This window comes from Engystomops pustulosus, chromosome 11 (assembly GCF_040894005.1).
Source record: "Engystomops pustulosus chromosome 11, aEngPut4.maternal, whole genome shotgun sequence".
Lineage (NCBI taxonomy): Eukaryota > Metazoa > Chordata > Amphibia > Anura > Leptodactylidae > Engystomops > Engystomops pustulosus.
The window spans coordinates 78597459-78619388 of record NC_092421.1 but is presented as its reverse complement, the minus strand read 5'-3'; the positions used below and the strand labels follow the sequence as shown (position 1 = coordinate 78619388).

The following is a 21930-nucleotide window of genomic DNA, read 5'->3' as shown; positions in this document are numbered from 1 at the left end:
TTTGTTTTTCAAATGCGGCGGTTTTTCTGAATCCGTCGGGTTTTTGTTCGGCCACGCCCCCCGATTTCCGTCGCGTGCATGCCAGTGCCAATGCACCAAAATCCGATCGCGTGCGCAAAAATCCCGGGGGAAATCGGCGCAAATCGGAAATATTCGGGTAACACGTCGGGAAACCGCGAATCGGGCCCTTAGTAAATGACCCCCAGAGACTTCCTTTCTGAAGCAGCAGCATGAGGAGAGCAAAGTTGCAAGCTACAGACAGAGAAGGTCTTTATCCAGGGAAGGGGGAGGAAGGCATATAGGAGAGCTCACTGTATGTTGTGGCTGAGCTGCAGCAGAGCAGAGAATTTAATTGTATGTTATATTCATCTCATAGATCTCATCATCTCTCATCTCTCTTTTTCTGTGTCAGATACCAGTGAATATTCAGAAGCTAAATAAAAGTGTAGATAAACCCTGCACCTGCTGATCTAAGCACATTGTCAGCACACAGCATCTCATAGCACAAAGGAATTATGAAGTTTCTGCTCAGAGAGTCCCAATTCTGGAATCTTTCACCGATCATCACAGTGATAGGAATTAAAAACAGCAATAAAACAGAGTACAAATGTAAAGTAAGGGGTTAAAAATCAACTTTATTGTGTATACATCACTAAGCTGTTTGAAGCACTAGATCGATATCTTTAATTATACATGAATTGGCTTTTATGTTTATATAAGCATATTTTATTGGAAATTTAAAAAAAATGAAGTGTGGGAATGTCACATGACAGATGTGACCTGGGACTACTGAAGTCGTCTAGTATTCACCCTTGATCTAGTCTTCATCAGTCCTAAAAGGAGTCTCCATTCTAAAATGGGTGGAAACCTACAGGCACACAGTAAAACATAATCAGGCTAAAACATAATCATGAGAGACAGGGCAGGTAGAGTTTGTGCATAAGGATAATCCAGGCGGAGGTCAAATTGGGAGCAACTAGTTCAGGTAATGCAAATGGATATCAAACTTGGGAATAAGAACAGAGCTATGAAAAACATCTTCTAGGGACACTGCTGCTCAGGCACCTTCCCATGGTGAAAGTGCCCTATAGAACCAAGGGTGTTTGGTAATTGGAGACTACGATCTTTCAGGGCACAAATACCATCCCTTTAAGCTTGTGTTATGGATATTAAACTTGGGGAATGAGAACAGAACTATGACACACACCTTAGCAGGACACTAGATACCCTGCTGCTCAGGCACCTTCCCATGCCTCATAGAACCAAGGGTGTTTGGCAATTGGTGACGTCATTGTTCAGGGCACAAACACCAATCCTTTAAGACAATCAACAAAATGTTATGGGCTTTGTAAAGTAGGCAAAGTTATATCCCAGATGGCCACCATCTACAACTACAACTCCCATGACCCCTCAGTTCTCAGTAACAGTTGCTCCCTCTTATGCTTTGCTCTTAGAGATGATGTAAGAGACTGTTCTGTTCCAATTGTAATGATATGCAACCTCCATCCCGAGATGCCGTCTCTCACCACAACACCGGCCATACTGGATGCCCTGTAACCAACCGACTATACCCAAACATAGTGGTGATCACATGACCTGCCCAGGCAGCTGCAGGACATGTGATGTGAGCATGTGACCAGCAGCCATCTTCTGTCCAGTGTCTGCTCCACAGGGACAAAAACAGCTGACTGAAAGGGCCAGTAGCATTTTAATTCATCATTACAGGGTCTGTCAGCAGCAATTTTCTGATAGGTGGAACAAATCTTGAATGCATCGGTTGAATTCTGCTTATTCCTGGAAGACCCCTTTAATCTTTCTGATTATTTTTTGGAAGTGTTTGTTTTTTTGCTGTCTTCTTAGCATTTTCTGTGGATGCACAATGCTCATTGTCGTTTTCGCACATCACTTGCTGCTCCTCAATTGCTATTCATGAGGAATACAAGTTTTTTTTCCCAAAACAAACATCAGGTGTGGTGACAGCTCCAAACTACGGGGACAGGTCCCTCATATTTCCTGTCAATGTGGCAAGAGACATAAATTTAGAAGTTTTGAGTTCTCCAAATAAAATATGGCAACAAAATTATAAGAGGGTTAATAAAAGTGAAGGCAAATTGAGACTCTTGTACTAAGCCGCCATTAATCCTCTAACAATGCAGTTAATCATTTCCAGTCCAGAAATATAATCCCAGTCAAATGCAACAGAAAATAAAATAAAATTGTTATACAGCAAAAAATGCAATAATAGCTAATACCTACAGCGAATCTATCAGCCCCAGCAGAAGGCAGGTACATGTGCCAGGAAAACATTTGCAGAAAAGATAAGCCATGAAAAAACACAGAAAAATGTATGTTTTGAGTTGTTTTGGACATCTGGTTTCTGCTCGGATAAGTGGCATTTCATTTATTTTGTAGCAGATGTGACGGAATAGGAGAATCAGCCCTAAGCTGCAGCAGTGGAGACGCAGCATGTTTCCATTATATACAGAGGGTAGAGAAAGTAGTCAGACCCCTTTACATTTTTCACGCTTTGTTTCATTGAGACCAATTGGTAAGATGAAAAAAAAGTTAATATTTTTGCTAATTAATGTGCCCTCTGCCCCCCACAGTAATATCAATTTGTGAGAGGCGGGGACTCACATTACACCCACCCCTGATGTGTGAGAGGGGAGGACTCACATTACACCAACCCCCGAGGTGTGAGAGGCGGGGGCTCCCATTACACCAGCCCCCGATGTATGAGAGGCGGGGACTCACATTACACCAGCCCCCGATGTGTGAGAGGCGGGGACTCACATTACACCAGCCCCCGATGTGTGAGAGGCGGGGACTCACATTACACCAGCCCCCGATGTGTGAGAGGCGGGGACTCACATTACACCAGCCCCCGATGTGTGAGAGGCGGGGACTCACATTACACCAGCCCCCGATGTGTGAGAGGCGGGGACTCACATTACACCAGCCCCCGATGTATGAGAGGCGGGGACTCACATTACACCAGCCCCTGATGTGTGAGAGGAGGGGACTCACATTACACCAGCCCCCGATGTGTGAGAGGCGGGGACTTGCATTACACCAGCCCCCGATGTGTGAGAGGCGGGGACTCGCATTACACCAGCCCCCGATGTGTGAGAGGCGGGGACTCACATTACACCAGCCCCCGATGTGTGAGAGGCGGGGACTCACATTACACCAGCCCCCAATGGTATATACCACAGACCTGCTCCTGCGATTAGCTCGGGAGCAGAATGAAGCTACAGCGACGGCAAAAGACTCGGGACCCGCGCCTACTGATGTCTTTCGATATTTGCTTTTCGATCCGATGTGTATTTCTCCAGATATCCTCATTTTTTAACAAGTTTTTATTCTAATTTTATTTTTGGTGATTATCTGTTCAACATTACATTCCAAGAACATATAGGAGTATCATCTCTATTACACTGTAGCAGGTTCATGAAGTGTCAAAGGGTTACGTGAAGGGTTAATCACATGTAATGGAGAAGTACGGATGTGAAGTTATTGTAAATTGTAGCCATCAAGTGACATGTCAGAGGAAAAGACGGGTAATGGATCCATGTTTAATTGTACAACACGACACATTTCCCACCCGCCGATCTCTCACGTCTTTCTGTCTGTCAAACAATTTCCAATAGAAGGGGAAAATAATTGCTCTAGATTTAGCAAAACAGAAAGTCTCAAATATATTCGGCATCAGTAACACTATAATATTACCGGGCCTACCCAGTTAATTTTGTAATTGCTAATAATAAATATAAAATAAATTAGCATTTTGGTATAGGGACAGACAGGGAATCCATAAAATATAGTAGAGAGGTTGGGAGATGGGGTAAATAAAAATGGTGACATTGCTTTTCTTTGAGCTTAAAAGAAGTTTTCTGTTATGCCCAAATATTAACAAGCTAAGAATAAGACCCCAATAGGGTCACCTATACAGTTTGGGGTTCACTGTTAGGAAGTGCAGGTCATGTGACTCCCTGGACAGCAGGACTCGGGACTTTCTGTCACGTCCTGTGTCCTGCTGCCCGGGAGTCACTTTCAGTCAATGTATGACGCCCCCTCCACGATTACCAATCCTATAGAACTGGTTGGAGATGTTGGAGTAGCAGATGTATCCGCACACTCCACAAACTGATTTTGCAGTATTTATGACAGGATAGGTGCGCAGACAGTAATAATTGCAAGTCCTGAGTCCTGCTGCCAAGGGGTCATGTGACCTACGGCAAACCATGTATGGCTTACCATTTTAGGGTCTTATACTTAACAGCTTAAAGTTTAGGACTAATAGAGAAACCACCATCAAAATCAAGAATGGATAATCCAGGGACATTACTCATAGATCCAGGCACCGGGACTGTGGTATCTTCTTATATTTGTCATCCATGACCTCCTTCCTTCTAAAATCAAAATGTAGGATTATGCTAATGACTCACTAAGGTGTTACCAGTGCCTCACCGTGCAGCAGCTTCACACTGTTACACTGCCTCATCCTCCCTCTGCCTGCTGAAATCTTACACAGTGTTACAGCCTGTGAAGCTGCAACATGGAAGGGCTCTGGTAACAGATTCCAGCGCTTTTCTGGCTCATTACCTTCATTTTAAAAGTCGATTTTAGAAGAAAGGAGGCCATGGATAACAAATAGTCACAGTGCCTAGATCTATGAGTAAGTGTCCCATTTCCTTAAATGTAATCCTCGTAAAATCCACATAAAAATACCATTGTTTACCCATAAAAAGACATAAAAGAAAAGAATATTTTGCTAAATATACATAGAAAGTCTGGTATAATAATGGCAATGAGAAAGGGAAAGCAAAAAGCAGTAGATTTGGGAATTCTCTCTCTCCAGGGTTTGTTCACATGTTTGTTTTTTTGTTTTGTTTTTTTGCTTTTTTGGTAAAGTAAACACATGCATAAAGAAAGCAACAACAAAAACAAAGAGAGAAGGAAATAGGTGACCGGGCAATGCCAGCCCTGCCCTGCCTGCGTGGGCACAGGGTAAGGTCCTTATAAAAATGTGCTATAATTCTCCTATTCATAACCTGCCAAGTGTTATAAAAGTGCAATTACACATTGATAACCTGTCGTGCCGATACTTATCTAATCCGAGCGATTTCCCAGAATTCAGGGCTTATTCAATAATCGTCAATCAAAACCGATTCCTATTGAAATTTTCTGTCGTTGGTAACCACAGAAATTATACTAAATTTGACAGAAGTAGTTAAACCCCAGTTATGTCAGAAAAATCCTATCACTCCGAATAAACTGAGGAATATCAGGATATTGCTATACAATGCTGAATAATACTCCCACACGTTGCCCACACAACACTAAATAATGGCGTCTAATGTCAAAATACATGTCTAATTACCATGTAACAGCAATTATAGCACATTCTACCTATGTACAGTGTACAAACACCAGTATCTCAGAGTATACTGCATCTGTAGGGGCATATAGAGCAGGAGGAGCAGAGCAGATTGTACATAGTGTCCCATCTGCCTGCAGCATGCTATACAGCAGTAGGAGATGAGCATATTGTAGATAGTGTCCTATCTGCAGGCAGCATGTTATAGAGCAGGAGGTGCTGAGATGATTGTACATAGTGTCCTATCTGCAGGCAGCATGTTATAGAGCAGGAGGAGCTGAGCAGATTGTACATAGTGTCCCATCTGCCTGCAGCATGCTATACAGCAGTAGGAGATGAGCATATTGTAGATGGTGTCCTATCTACAGGCAGCATGTTATAGAGCAGGAGGTGCTGAGATCATTGTACATAGTGTCCTATCTGCAGGCAGCATGCTATAGATCTGGGAAAACTGAGTAGATAAGACACTATGTACGATCTGTAGGCAGCATATTATAGAGCAAGAATAGATGTGCAGATTGTAGATAGTGTCCTATCTTCAGGCAGCATGTTATAGAGCAGGAAGAGCTGAGCAGATTGTATATAGTGACCTATCTGCAGGCAGCATGTTATAGAGCAGGAGGAGCTGAGCAGATTATACACAGTGTCCTATCTGCAGGCAGCATGTTATAGAGCAGGATAAGCTGAGCAGATAATACATAGTGTCCTATCTGCAGGCAGCATGTTATAGAGCAGGAGGATCTGAGCAGATTATACATAGTGTCCTATCTGCAGGCAGCATGTTATAGAGCAGGAGAAGCTGAGCAGATAATACATAGTGTCCTATCTGCAGGCAGCATGTTATAGAGCAGGAAGAGCTGAGCAGATTGTACAAAGTGTCCTATCTGCAGGCAGCATGTTATAGAGCAGGAAGAGCTGATCAGATCATACATAGTGTCCTATCTGCAGGCAGCATGTTATAGAGCTAGAATAGATGAGCAGATTGGTATATTATTTTGTTATATTCAGTATAACTCATTTATTTATACATGTACATTCCAGTGGGTGATATTATTCTGTCACTTGAAGCTTTTCTTCTGTGACTTTACAGAGATAGTTGTCAATAAAGGCCGTAGTAGGACATCCCACCGGACTCCTCAACCGTATGCACCGATACTACAAATGACAGCAGGGTTATAGGTGGAGCTTAAGGTGCCACCTTGTAATAATTAACGTAATGGTAAAATAATACTGAACGTTCTATACAAATTTCGGACTTGTTGTTTTGATGTCGAAGAGTCTTCTGTTCCAGCTTCACTTACAAACATAAAAACATACCTATATATACTGTACATAGTGTATAAAGATAGATATATACACTTCACCTGTTTGATTTTATGTTTTTATATTATATACAACTTTATTGAATATACATTGTGTCCTGGTTTGTATATTTGATGATATTATAATTCCAGGTTTCATACTTAGTAATGGAGCACAATACCGCAGCCTGGTGCATTGTATACAGTGTGTGGGTCCATGCGATACCTGATTGTAGATTATCCATGGAAAATTCAGAGAACAATGCGCGGCACAGTTGTTCCATTATATAGATATTCAGTAAAGATTAGCAATGTAAATAGGAGATTATTTTCTTACCTTCCTTCCATTGCTTGTGTACAGTGATGTGATTACTGCTGGCAATGTGTTATGGAAAGCTGATAAAAATAGAATTTTACAATTGATTAATATTTAGAATCTGCAAACACCTGACAATTACGAGCTCAGAAGGATACATAATCTTTAGTTATACATAGAATGGTGTGGGGGTGGCGGAGAGTATTTCACAGTTTGTTTCTATTACAGGGGTCCCCTAATCATTGCTTATTACAGGATGACCCCCTGTACTGAGCCCCAAACGTACAAGTTACAATCTGGGATACAAATAATTATAGTAATGGTTTCATTTCAGTGCAGCTCCCCCACAGGCAGGATGTAGAATTACATTGTATCCATTAAAACAATAGAAGGTCGGTTACAGGGACATTCCAGATTCTACACTTACAAAAGTTTCAATGCTTAAGATAACTTAAGGATAACTTAGGAAAAAACCTATACAAATCCCTCCGGACCACACACACACACACACACACACACATGTTTTTAGGATAGAAGTAGGTTGTACATTGGTTATGGGGGAGGGAATGTACACCCTTACATTCATGTAGCCCCTTACTTTTTATATCCCCCTTCCCTTACCTGCCTTATGCTTCCTTTTCTGTAACCCTCTCCTTATATTGACCCCCTTTACTTATACCCACCGTCTTGTAGTACTCCCATTCAATAATAGGTTCCCCTTATGTGTCATATACCCTTACACTCGCTTCTTTCCTTTTGGCTGTGAAAAAAACAGATACTTACCTCTTCTGCTGCCCTCCTGTGCGCAGCACCGAAGATGGTAGCAGGGGCATAACATGGAGAGACAGGGCCCCCCAGCATACTATTGAATAGGGCCCCCCTTTCCACCTTACAAAAAATATATATTATTTGTATAATTACACATGCGAGTTACGATCACACACATTTTTACCCTCATATAGCCACAATTATATACATACAGCATATATACACCATATAAACACATACAGTATACACACACCATGTATACAGCATATACATACAGTACCATATAGACCCAAACACATATACACACACATACAGGAAAAATACACATACACACAATACCATATACATACATACAGCATATACAAGTACCATATAGACCCATGCAGCATATACACATCACATATACACACATACAGCAAAAATACCCATACATACAATACCATATACAGACATACAGACATACAGCATATACACACCCAATATCCCAGATGCCCCCTGATACTGTAGGCTTCATAGCGGCTGCTACCCCCATCATTATGCCCCTGGATGGTAGCTGCACAGATGTCATCACTCTCAGCACAGGGATGTAAAGGTTTGAAAAAACCGGGTTGGTGTAAGACGCGCTGCCCCAATTGAGTTGTATCCGACACGGTAGTGGAGTGCAAGATATTATTTATTTAGAGGATAAAAAGGACTACGCGTTTCGGGGGTGGTCTACCCCCTTCCTCAGGTCCGTGATAATTGCTTGAGCGCCAGGGTTCAGGGTAAAGACAGGACGGTGTTCCCGGTGTTCAGGGTGAACACAGGATCGCCGGGGTTCAGGGTAAACACAGGACGGTGTTCCCGGTGTTGAAGGCTGTGTGGCTGGTTTCGGCGCCGAAACTTCGCGCCGAAACCAGCCACACAGCCTTCAACACCGGGAACACCGTCCTGTGTTTACCCTGAACCCTGGCGCTCAAGCAATTATCACGGACCTGAGGAAGGGGGTAGACCACCCCCGAAACGCGTAGTCCTTTTTATCCTCTAAATAAATAATATCTTGCACTCCACTACCGTGTCGGATACAACTCAATTGGGGCAGCGCGTGTTATACCAACCCGGTTTTTTCAAACCTTTACATCCCTGTGATTCCCTATCCGGCACTACCACTGTACCGGACCCCGGGAAGACGCAGCACACCCTAGCCACAGCTACCGGAGAACAAAAAGTATCTACTCTAGACGCATAAGACACAAGGTGTCTTCAGGTGAGCAGATACTCTCTAACACTTCATCTCACTTACAAGTGACCTATTGCACTAGGGGCGCCGCCCGTGTCTCGTTCTATTTATCACTCTCAGCATACAGGCACCACCATACACACAGGGAGAGTCTCAATGGTGGAGTTGAAGGCCAGGACATGGGATGGAGGGACAGATCCAAAAATCCAGAAAGGTTGGAATGTATGGATAACCAACTCTGGGTGGGCATCAGCATGTCCAATACAAACTTCATCCCAGTATATTCACTGAGTATCGGCAGTAACTCATAGCACTATAACAGACCAGGTCCAGGTCCTGAAGAAATTGGCCTTACAATATCATAGCAATAGGTTCATGAGACAACGAAAAACAAACCCCCCCACAAAAACTCAAAGTTTTGACAACTCCATTGCAGGCGTTTACCTCGACTGATCGGCAGAGAGGGCGGCCTTATCCTCATATAAACTCGGAGCTGCGCTGGTTCCTTTGTAATCTCTTTTAAAAGGACACTCGCTTTTCGGATCAATCCCTGTTGGCTACTTTTAATTATCTCAGAGTCCCACGATAAAGAATTTTATTTCTTTTTTTTAATTATTTTGTCAAGTCAGTGTCAAATATATCAGTACAGGATCCTTGGATATGTTTCCTGAGAGGCCGGGGGGGAACAATCATCAAATGTATTCAAAAGTAAAACTCAAAGTCGCACATAGTGGAAGGGGTTGTCCAGTTTTAGGAGTTTTTCAGTTTCCTTTTTTCAATTTCTTTATTTAATATTTTTATAATTTATTTTTTTTTAATTAACAGAAAATAAACAAACGCATGCAGAACTGTAACAAATATCGGCCAGCACAACAGGCTCTATAGTGGGCCATCCAAAAAAGAGCAGGACCCCCCAAGCAATATGGAAAGAGGGGAAGCCTTTCTCACTAATGAATGGACTGCAGGGGTGGATAAAGACTGCCATGGGCCCTAAGCTATATGAATATTATAGCCCCTTGGTGGGGTCCCAGCAGTTGGATCCCCATAAACAAACTTTATGTTATATTCCCTGGCATCAGAGGGAGGTGTATCCTACTCGGCAGACCCCTCTCGTCTACTACTCCTCATGCTCTATGCCTCTTCTCATGTGACCAGGGTGACATCATCTAAGATCCTGTTACCTTTGAAATGTCTACCCCATGTATGTATCTAATACCATGAAATCACAGCAGCCTCCAAGAACTTCTACTTCTCCCCATCCTACATGGAGGCTGCTGTGATTTCATGTGATCAGATACATACATGGAATAGATGTTGCAGATATAACAGGATCTTAGATGACATCATCCTGGGAGCAAGACTTTAAGTGCCCAATGATGTAACAGAGCTCTCTCCACGCAGTAGAGTATCATAGCACTTAGACCTGTCAATCAGGAACAATGACGTAGGACAATGCAAGTAAATTTTAATATGCAGAACTCATTTAGTGTAATTGGACTCACATCAGGTGATTTGATGTAAGTTTACAAACTGATTTTTTAACATTGCAGCCAGGGAAAGGAACTATTTAGGGATAAGTATTAATTTTGGATGGGAACTGTACATTGCGGGGAGCTGGGGACGTCACCCGGCTATCTGCGAATCTTGAGCTTGCATGTTGCTACTTTCCTTGCACTGCTGGCGGAGTGGCAGTGGGCGCAAGATTTGCAGATGTCACAGACTCTCTGCAGGACTTAAAAATAAATCACGAGCCAGTGGCCTGAGCTGGCTAATTTGCATATTTTTACAACTTTTTTTTTTTTGCTAACGTGGCCATTCCAGGACATAAGAGTTACAGATGCCGCCACAGGCGGACACAACAAGGATGTTAGGAATAGTAGTCAATCTGATGGTCACATCCTTAAAAGAGCATCTACCACCAGGATGAAGGACTGAATGCAATTGAGCCTGAGGGGCTCCAAGCTCCTTAGGTGTTAATAGAGCCTGGAGCCCCTCAGGCTCATTTGCATACAGTCTTTCATCCTGGTGGTAAATGTCCTTTAAGGCTTGAGTTAGTTTAGAAGGGTTAAGAGGGACGGAGCTGCAGTATCGGGCACGACCACCGATTCAGAAGAAAGGACCTCCACTTATCAATCCATCGCCCATCAATATTTAAGCGCTAGAAAACCTCTTCCTTATGTTGCTTTCATGTCTCTCCATGGAATTGGAGCAGGGACATTGACTTGTCACCCGCTGCCCATTCTCCTTGCAGAATGATGAAGATACAAGTTCTTTTGTTGGTTTATCTCAAGATGCCGGTCAGGTGCTCCCTGTTTTTAAGAATTCATATGGTAAACATCGCACCATGGCGACCCCGCTGACTGCAGCGGCTAATATCACCTCTTAGAAAACCTCTTAGAGCTTTATTTATGTGCCAGGTTTTTCTCCCAGTAACTAATTTCCTTTTAGAAGAAGATGAAGTGACCCCTGTGCTTTGTATCTGCGGCGATGCCCTCCGGAGCTGCGCTCTCAGAGATAATTCATACAGGGGATGCGGAATTCACATTAGCGTGCTGTTTCCATCACAACAATTGGTTCTAATAAGAGCAGTCGGCGGCTCCGTGAATTTACAATTTCTGTTATATCTTACTGTTTGGAGTCATAACAGATCTCAGTAATTTGCAGATGTGGGGTGAAGTATCCAAGTCAAGAAGCGTCGGAATAGGAATTTGTCAGTGATACAATGTAAATACATCACCATCGGTGGTTCTATCATGGTCTAGCCTGTGCAGCCACATAGGGCCCAAGTAGGCAGATAATTTCTTATTAAAAACGAGATTGTTGTCCTTGTATATGACCACAGTACTCCTCTGTGCTGCAGCTTCACAGGCTGTTACACTGTGCAGAAGCACTTCCTTGATTTTAGAAGGAAGGCAGGAGGCCATGGATAACACATATAAGAAGATACCACAATCCCGGTGCCTGGATCTATGAGTAATATTCCTGGTTTATCAGGATGGATTTTGATGGTGGATTTCCTTTAATGTAATGGACACGAAACCCTAATTGAATGTACAGCACAAAGTGGTCGTCATATGGAAGCGTACTTATATGATTTTTTTTTTTTTTTACAAATTCCTTGAAACCTATTCTTCTACTTATTACGTTCACTGAAACTGACTCACGGGGAGAATGACCTTGCGAATGGAACAATGGTGCGCACTTACCTCTGCAACCCACAGTCTGAAATATTCAGCACTGATCCTAATGAGACGGTGACTTATTGTATGGATCCTCTTACACTGAATGCTCAAACGGTTTGTCTTTTAAGCCGTTTCTTATCGTTATCCATCCATCTATCTCATGTTTTTCATGATAGGGCTGATAAAACATGCAATTTTCTGCTTTTTGCACTCCATTTGACACTCGAGAAAATTAGGTAGAGAACATTGCGGGGGGGGGGGGGGTATCCTTCAGTTGACTGGCACATCTTATAGTTGAAATTTACACCAGGCCCTGTAGTAGTTTTTAATTCTGGAGCAAGGGAAATTGTGAATTATTAAGAGGTTGGTGTTTTTTTATTAGGGATGAGCAGATCCAGTAGCTTCCGGGTCAGGCAGGTTGCCCTGAAACAGCACCAAAAGTTGGATTTTCTGAACCCGAATCCGAAAAACCCATGATTGGTGCATGCTCCGATCGTGAGTGTAACCCGATACATGGCTCCAATCACCCACCAGTAACCCTGACAATCAGTGCTGGCACAGATCGCAGGTGTTATCCTTTACATCCTATGGGTAACGCTGCCCGGGGAGTGACAATCCTTTGGAAAATGGGATGTGATTTCATAGGGAGCTATAAAATCACTGCCAAAATACTCACAACATGTAAAGGATAACACCCGCGATCATTGGGGATGAACCGAGACCTGATGTCTTACTGAAGTCCGGGTTTGTGTTCTGCTGACCCAAACCTGCTATGTTCAGTACAGACATCACAGTTCGGGTCCACTCATCATATTTTTTAAAAATTCTGTCCTGTATGGAGACGGCAAGTCAGATGACAAAGGTCTAAATGGTCAAAATAGATCAGCCCTACGGTAGTTTTGTTAGTCAATTTTGATCACAACCCAAAACTTAAGAAGTATTCCAAAATCAGGTATGAGCCGACCCAAACCATAATGATCACATCCGTGGTGAACATTGCTTCAGGCAGAAGTCCGGGTTTCAGGCTCAACCCAGCTGGTATCACCCCTAGACATCACTGACACAGACGTGTCATCCACAAATTCGCCAATGGCATTTAAGTGGCAGCGCGCAAGCACAGGGCAGGAGCGCGTCCCTCCTAACATTTTGTGGGATTACAGAAGGGAAATGCTGAAAGGGGAAGAGGAAGTGCTCCTACACAGTGTAACAACCTGTGAATTTATAGCATGGAGTGGCTCTAGTAACACCTCCAAAGCCCTTCAGGCTCATTATCATAATTATAAAAGTTGATTTTGACCACTGACACCCGTTGTGTATGGAGAGAGCTCAGACTGTGAATTTTTCTGTGAGATGCTGTGCAGCTAACATGTGATGCAGGCACAAGCATCATCTGCCTGTAATGTTGGTTCTGGTATTGCATCTATGTAGTAGGCTTGGTCCTGGTAACATATCTATGGTGTCCTAGTCTGATATTTTTAGTAAAATTTGAGTGTTTTTATACAGTGAACATCAGATCATTTATAAACTCTTGACAGTTGGGAAGGTCACAATCTCTCTACAGCCCATGGTTGTCTTAATGGGAACCTGTCAGCAGAAATTCACTGAATAAACCACTAGCAGTATGTTGTCAAGGAGCTGAAAACCTTCTAGATCAGGTTTCTTTTATGGTCCAGTGCGGCGGCATCATCTAGAAAATCAACTTTGAACCAAGTATAAACTGGTTGTATAAAGTCAAGAAGGCGGAGATTTTAACACTGAAGTCAAGCTCTCTCTTCCTTAGAACGCCACCTTCATTGTAATTGATGTTCCTGCACCCAGACCAGTCCCATGCAAGAGCTTGACTTCTGTGTCCTCCTTGACTTTATACAACCAATTTACATCTCACTTTAAAGTTGATTTTCTGGATGATGGAACCAAGATGGGCCATGAAAGAAACATGGAAGGTATAGACAACATACTGGTAATCATTTATTAGACCAATTTCTACTACAACTTTACCACATCGCAAACATAAGGTGGGAAACTACTGTGCATGGGGAAGGGCCCACAACATTTGCCAGTGAGGGGCCCTGCTAACACCACACATTGCTTCTAGAGGGAAGATCCTCTATAAAATATCAAATGATTAAAGAACTTTTCATATTCCTCTGTATAAAGTGGCGGAACAGGACACACTAGAAACATAGGGGCCCATACACTGTATATACACTCACCGGCCACTTTATTAGGTCCACCATGCTAGTAATGGGTTGGACCCCCTTTTGCCTTCAGAACTGCCTCAATTCTTCGTGGCATAGATACAACAAGGTGCTGGAAGCTCCTCAGAGATTTTGCTCCATATTGACATGATGGCATCACACAGTTGCCGCAGATTTGTCGGCTGCACATCCATGATGCGAATCTCCCGTTCCACCACATCCCAAAGATGCTCTATTGGACTGAGATCTGGTGACTGTGGAGGCCATTTGTGTCCAGTGACCTCATTGTCATGTTCAAGAAACCAGTCTGAGATGATTCCAGCTTTATGACATGGCGCATTATCCTGCTGAAAGTAGCCATCAGATGTTACAGGGTACATTGTGCTCATAAAGGGATGGACATGGTCAGCAACAATACTCAGGTAGGCTGTGGCGTTGTACCAAGGGGCCCAAAGAGTGCCAAGAAAATATTCCCCACATCATGACACCACCACCACCAGCCTGAACCGTTGATACAAGGCAGGATGGATCCATGCTTTCATGTTGTTGACGCCAAATTCTGACCCTACCATCCGAATGTCGCAGCAGAAATCGAGACTCATCAGACCAGGCAACGTTTTTCCAATCTTCTACTGTCCAATTTCGATGAGCTTGTGCAAATTGTAGCCTCAGTTTCCTGTTCTAAGCTGAAAGGAGTGGCACCCGGTGTGGTCTTCTGCTGCTGTAGCCCATCTGCCTCAAAGTTCGACGTACTGTGCGTTCAGAGATGCTCTTCTGCCTACTTTGGTTGTAACGGGTGGCGATTTGCGTCACTGTTGCCTTTCTATCAGCTCGAACCAGTCTGCCCATTCTCCTCTGACCTCTGGCATCAACAAGGCATCACCTTTCTCCCCTATACTGATGCTCGGTTTGAACTGCAGGAGATTGTCTTGACCATGTCTACATGCCTAAATGCACTGAGTTGCCGCCATGTGATGGTTGATTAGAAATTAAGTGTTAACGAGGAGTTGGACAGGTATACCTAATAAAGTGGCCGGTGAGCGTAGGTCAGAGACTGTAAAGATCCGTATTACAGAGCCACGTGCAGCACATGAGGTTAATTCTTTCATTACAAAGTTATCTTTGTGATTCTAAATTACAATGAAACCGTGTTGCGATTTCCCAGGAATATTAACTCAGTAGTAATAAATTCTACACATTTAATATGTAATAATTAAAACTATCATTTTACATTCAGGACGGGAATGAAGAAGATTATTATGATCAAAAGATGTTATTATACTTCCTGTCCATGCAAAAAATGTATTAATTAAGCTGAAAATAAATTATAGAATGAGACCAGATCAAAGTCTGCGTATACAGCGTCTATAGCGTCCACATCTCTCCGTATTGCAGCACAGTGGTGTCCTAAACAAAAATGCAGAAATTTAGAAAAACTGTAGGATTTTCTATACCTAGAAACACACATATGGGCATATTTGTTAAAAAAAAAGGTCTTACAGTTAATACAAAGGTTGAGCTTAAAGTCTTTGGACACAAGTGTGCTTGACCTGTGGAAACCATGTGCAGCCTTAAAGGGAGTCAGTTAAACTAACCCACACTAAGTAAACAACTTTGAAAGCTGCTATTACACAGGAGTACAACTATCCCTATATTGTTATTCTCCATACCTGTAAATTTCCACAGTCGGTACGTAATGTTGACCCATTATCTTGGCAAACGAACCCACGTGAGTCTGAACGTCGTCTTTCCTTTGAGCCAAGTCCGGCATATTCCTTTTCTTCCAGCTCAGCCATGCCTACAGCTTCCAGATTGAGGTGTTTTCTCATTAGTCGCTAAGCTACCTCATTCCCCCCCTTCTCAGGAAAACACTGGCTGTATGTGACGCGTTAAAGAGAGTTCCTGAGGGAGGGGGAATGATGGAGCAGATTTCTTTTCAGATAGATACCTGCAGTGTGTGACTTTCTCATTCCTGAGAGAGTGTGGAATGAGGGTAGCAGAGCAGAGTTGTCTTAGCTGAAGGGAAAACAGATCCCTTGTCAATCATGAAGCTGGAGGCGCGGCTGAGCTGGAAGAACCTGAATATGCATGGATGGTCAGTCAACTTTATGAACAAACTCTGGAATTTACAGGTATGGGGAGGAAGAATATAGGGATAGTTGTACTGCTATATAATAGCATGTTAGTTAATGTGAATTAGTTTAAAGGAAATCTACAACATGGATGCAATGCACCAAGCACACTTACATTCTGGGGTGTGCCTCCTGAAACAGGATCCATTGTTATTTTTCCTTCTAATACCTTAGTTTTTGAAAAATTGAGATTTAGATCAGTTTCCACTACTCCATCATGATGGCCCACCTGGAGGATGGCCTTTGACCTCTGTGGGAACAGGAAGGAGAGAGGTTAAATGTCTACCTCCCCGCTTCCTCCTGCCAATGACTACAGCAGGAATACATGCAATCATTTCTTTACTTAGTGGGGGACATTTACTTAGAGTGTCGGTGTCTGCATTGGCTTTGTTACCGACCTGCTCTCGGAAAGAAGATACACATTTAATATTGTAGAGCTGTGCAGAGACATTTCTGTCCCCGAGCCCATTTTCTGTCCCCGAGACCATTTTCTGTCCCTGGGACCAAAATCTGTCCCAAGCACCAGAAATGTGTCCAACAGTCCCTGCTAGACCAGTTTTCTTTTGGTCTACTTTCCGCCAGTTTACAGCGCCCAAAAATGGCTGTGACACATATTAATTCTGTCTGAGTTTCCACTCCGCCAAAGCCACGCCCCTTTTCGGAGAAGAGTCGGAGCAGACGGAAAAAGTCATTTTTTCTGTCCCCGACAGCTAATAAATAGGTAGGAGAGCAGAACATGTGGTGAGAGCGCCACAAAACTGGCGGAAACGCCATAGTAAATGTCCCCCAGTATGTTTTAACATCCCAAACCAAATAATATTAAGTACAGGCGATCCCCTACTTAACACCCGACCCCTAGTTACAAATGGACTTCTGGATCTTAGTAAATCACTGTACTTTAACCCTAGGCCAGCGGTGGCGGACCTGTGGCACTCGGAGCCCTCTCTTTGGGCACCCAGGCCATCGCCCAGCACAAAGGTCAACATTCAGGACTCAAGACCTGAATCAAGGAGGTGAGGACAGAGCTTGATTATCATTGCAGCCTCTTCTTCGGACCCATGATTCATCCTGTTAAGAGGGCTTTAGAGGGAGAGTAAAATAACAATCCGAATTTCTCCTTCTTTCTCCTGTATTGGTGTCATCAGGGCGCCAATACGTTTGAAACCTGTGAGTTAATATAAATTTGCATTTGGCACTTTGTAAAAAATATGTGGCTTTTGCTTGTAGTTTTGGCACTCCGTGCCTAAAAGGTTCGCCATCACTGCCCTGGGATATAATATTCTTTAAAGGGTGATACCGCGCTCCATATATAGGAGAGATGTGGTGAATCAGATGGTGATAGGGGGGAGAAGAGATGTGACTAAGGTAGTGTATGGTCCACAATGGGGTTTAAGAGTGGGTAAGGCTGCTGCGTCCTCTGGTTGTCAGGCGTAAGGGCCTGATGTACCTAGGAAAATTTTGGAGATTTGAAACCAGTAGATAGGTCGCGCTGCTCGTTGTACAGTATTTATATGAGAGTCTTAGTGGTGTAGATGTTTAGCAATTGTTCTGCAGACAAAACTAAATTCGTAAAAACAGCATTTAATATATCGAGAGTTTAGAGTTCAAAGTAACAGTATAAGGGCAAGTGGACAACGCGTTTCGGGGCGGGATTGGCCCCTTCTTCAGGTCCGATGGTTCTGTAATATGCAAAAATCATAAATGGTAGCTATAGTCGTTACAATTAAAATATTATTATAGACAAAAATTGATAATAGATAGACAATAAATATAAGTCAGTGCATAAAAGGTAGAGGACATCGGTTTGTTGATATACATATGACCAGTATTGAATTAATAGAATAAAAAATATTAAAATTAATAGAATAATGAATAAAATGACAATAGATCAAAATGATCAATTGGTAATTCTTACAGAGACCATTCAAGTAAATAGCTTCATAAGGGTAAGTATACAAATTTTAAAATTACAGTCTTATTGGATGTGTATAAATATATATACATATATATCAAAAAGGTATGTAGAGATGGAACTGACCTTTCTGTACTTTAGTTCGATAGCTGGTGTGGGGGGAAAAGGAGAGAGGGAGGGTAATATATATTATAGAGAAACATTGTAGGTGTATCAGTAGGATGGAAAGATTATTCCCTTAAATAACTAAATAACTAACCTCTTATACTGAAGGGTAGGAAGAGGGCAACCGAGCATGAGGTGACCAATAGTAAAGGGTACCTAAGGCAACTGAGGGTGTAAAATGGGTATGTTCAGTAGGTATTGTGGGAATGGGCACAGCACCAAAGTACCTGTGGAGGGAGACTCACTCAGTAGTCCGTCTGTCCCGGCCGGCAGCAGCTAAGAGAATGATCGCTGCCGGTGACGGGCGGGGGTTTTTTATATTGTAGGAGGAGAGGTGCGCATGCGCAGTACGTGCGGCTTTTTGCAACGATCTGCGCCTGCGTGAGTTTCGGAGTACGGCAGGCGATCTGTGCCTGCGTGGAGGATGGAACTGTGTCAAGGTGTCGGAAGGATGAGATGGTATAGCGGGATGTGGGTGATCAAGTTACCTGGTAAGGGGAAATGAGAGAATTAAATATATATATGATTTATTAGAGCGGGTTACAATGTATAAAAAAGAATTAAATATATATATGATTTATTAGAGCGGGTTACAATGTATAAAAAATGAGTGGTTATGTTGCCTGGTGGGTGAATGGAATGAAGGGAGAGGGGGGGGAGTATAGGTAGACTGTAAGCATAATAGGATCAGGATGAAGTTAGTGAGATGGAGAGATAGTATAACTGTGTGGAATCCATTGGTGGCAGATGTCTTGTGTCAGGCTCTAAATATAAGCAGATGGAGATTGGTTTCTGAGCTTAAACCTTTTCTATTGATTCATTTAGGCCAAAGGGGCTCATTGTGTTCAATTTAAAAATCCAAAAATTTTCCCTTTTGGTAAGTTCCTCTGATCTATTAGGGTGACATTTTGGGATCTGTTCAATTATGCTGACCCTAGCAAGGGAGAGATCCTTATTATGATGGAATTTAAAGTGCCTGGAGACACTATGCAGAAGGTAACCCGCTTTGGTCTTGCTTCGGTGGGCGTTGATTCTCTCCCTGAAAGGTTGGGTTGTACGTCCGACATATTGAAGAGAGCAGGGGCAAACTAATAGATATACGACGTGGTCTGAGGAACAGTTGACATAAGACTGTATGGAAAACGTCTCGGAGGTGGTATGGGACGTAAATGTTAGTGCTTTGTGTTGCATAATTGGGCACGTCAGGCATCTTGGGCTATTACATCTATAAGTGCCCTTGAGTGACGGGAACATAGTATCCCGCTGAGGGTTGAGGACCTGTTTTTTTGAGATAGGTCGCATCTTGGTCGGTGCCAAGAGTGTTTTCAGGGTCGGAGCCCGTTTGAATGTGAGCATAGGGTTCTTAGAAAGAACTTTCGCCAGGTAGGGGTCTTGTTGGAGTATCGGCCAGTGCTTTTGCAAGACTGATCTAATTGTTGGGTGGTCTGATGAATAGGTAGTGATGAAGTTAAGGGGTCGGTTTGTTTCTGGTTCAGAAAGTCTTCGGGATGGGAGTAAACACTCTTCCTGGGTGAGGTTATTTGCCCTTTGGAAGGCATCTTTGATGATTTTGAGGGGGTATCCTTTTTGTGTGAACCGTTCTTTCAAAATGTCTGACTGTTCCTTGTACTTGGGTTTATGGGTACAGTTTTTTCGTATCCGTTTGAACTGGCTATATGGAATGTTATTGAGCCATTTCCTGTGATGGGAGCTGGAGTATTCCAGAAAACTATTAACGTCAACGGTTTTGAAATATGTTTCTGTTGTTAAGGTTGTACCTGTGTGGTCCAAAGAGATTAGCAGGTCCAAGTATTCAATACGAATGGGTGAGGTGTTTAGGGTAAGTGTGATACCCCATGGGTTGGTGTTAATGATCTGTAAGAAGTCCTCGGCCTCCTGTTTAGTGCCATCCCAGATTAGAAAGAGATCATCGATGTATCGTTTAAACATCTTGATCTTATTGTTGTATTCTGGATTACCAGTGATAAAATTCCTCTCGAATTCTCCCATAAACAGGTTCGCATAGCTCGGGGCGAACTTCGTCCCCATTGCCGTACCCCTTTTTTGAGAGTATATGGAGGTCTGAAAGGAGAAAATGTTATGGTTCAATATGAAGTGAATGCTCTGGAGTAAGAAATCAATCTGTTGTGGTGGCATTTTATGATCTCTCTGTAGGACTTGTAAAATTGCTTGTAAGCCTAAATGGTGGGAAATGTTGGTATAAAGTGAGGTGACATCCATTGTTATCATATAGAATGTGGGTTCCCATTTGAAATCTTTGAGTTGTAAAATAAGTTCTGTTGAATCTCTTAGGTAAGTTGGTAGGAGTTTTACATAGTCCTGGAGTAAAGTATCCACGTATTCCGAGAGATTGGACGTCAAGGAGTTTACGCCTGAGATTATTGGGCGACCCGGTGGGCGGGTGGGATTTTTGTGGATCTTTGGTAGGTAATAAAAAATAGCTGTCCTCGGATTTTTGGGGAGGAGATATTGATATTCCTTTTTGTTGATGATGCCAGATTGATGGGCATCATTGAGTAGTGTGGTAAGTTTTGCTAAGTTATCCTGTTTGGGGTCCTCATTAAGGAGCATGTAGTACTCCGTGTCCGATAGAATTTTAAGGGACTCTTGGATGTAGTCGTTCCTGTTGAGAAGGACAGTACCTCCTCCCTTATCCGCGGGTTTTATAATGATTTCCGTGTTGTGCATAAGATTCTTGAGGGCTTCCCTTTCCTTTTTGTTCAGGTTGGATATTTGCTTGGGTGGTCTTTTAATGGTTCTTAGGTCCGAAGAGACAAGTGCGTAGAAGGTGTCGATAAACGGTCCACGGCTTTGGGTTGGGTTGGAGTTGGATTTGGGTTTAAGGTGCGTATGGATGAATTTGGAGGTTTGTTACCTGGGTGGGTTCATTTGTAGAAGTTGTGTCCATTTGGCTTTTTATTTCCTTCATAGTGAAATGTCGTTTCAGAGTAACTTTCCTTACAAAATTGTTTAGGTCAGTAAAAAGATCCAATTCTTTAGATCTATTTGAGGGGCAGAAGGAAAGGCCTTTACTCAATAGATTCTGTTCATTGGTATCTAGTGGGTAGTCCGAGAGGTTGAAAATTTTTACTGACTTTTTGGTATCTTCGATTGGTTGGTTGTCTTTTTTGTTAAGGGTGTTCCTTCTTCTCCCTCTCTTTCCCCTGGTCTTTTTCTTTTTAAGGCGGTGAGGGGTTGGTTGAATATAGTGTATGTCGCTTTGGGGCTCTCTAGTAGGGGGACAAGGGCATCTGTTGAGGGAATCAGAGGTGGTTCCTTTGGGGCAGGGGGAAGGTCTAAAAAAGAGGGTAGTAGACTACTGGAAAGGTCTTGGTT

At 42.8% G+C, this 21930-nt stretch overlaps 1 long non-coding RNA gene across 1 annotated transcript in view; it reads right to left on the bottom strand.

Annotated features, from left to right (window-relative positions):
• Positions 1 to 615: 615 nt before the first annotated feature.
• The window catches only part of LOC140106545 (uncharacterized), a 39094-nt gene continuing 17779 nt past the window's right edge, over positions 616 to 21930 (bottom strand). The window contains exons 2-3 of the long non-coding RNA XR_011850803.1: positions 7019 to 7077; positions 616 to 2013 (exon numbers count right to left, since the gene is read on the bottom strand). This is a non-coding gene — a long non-coding RNA (uncharacterized lncRNA). The remainder of the gene's footprint in view (positions 2014 to 7018; positions 7078 to 21930) is intronic.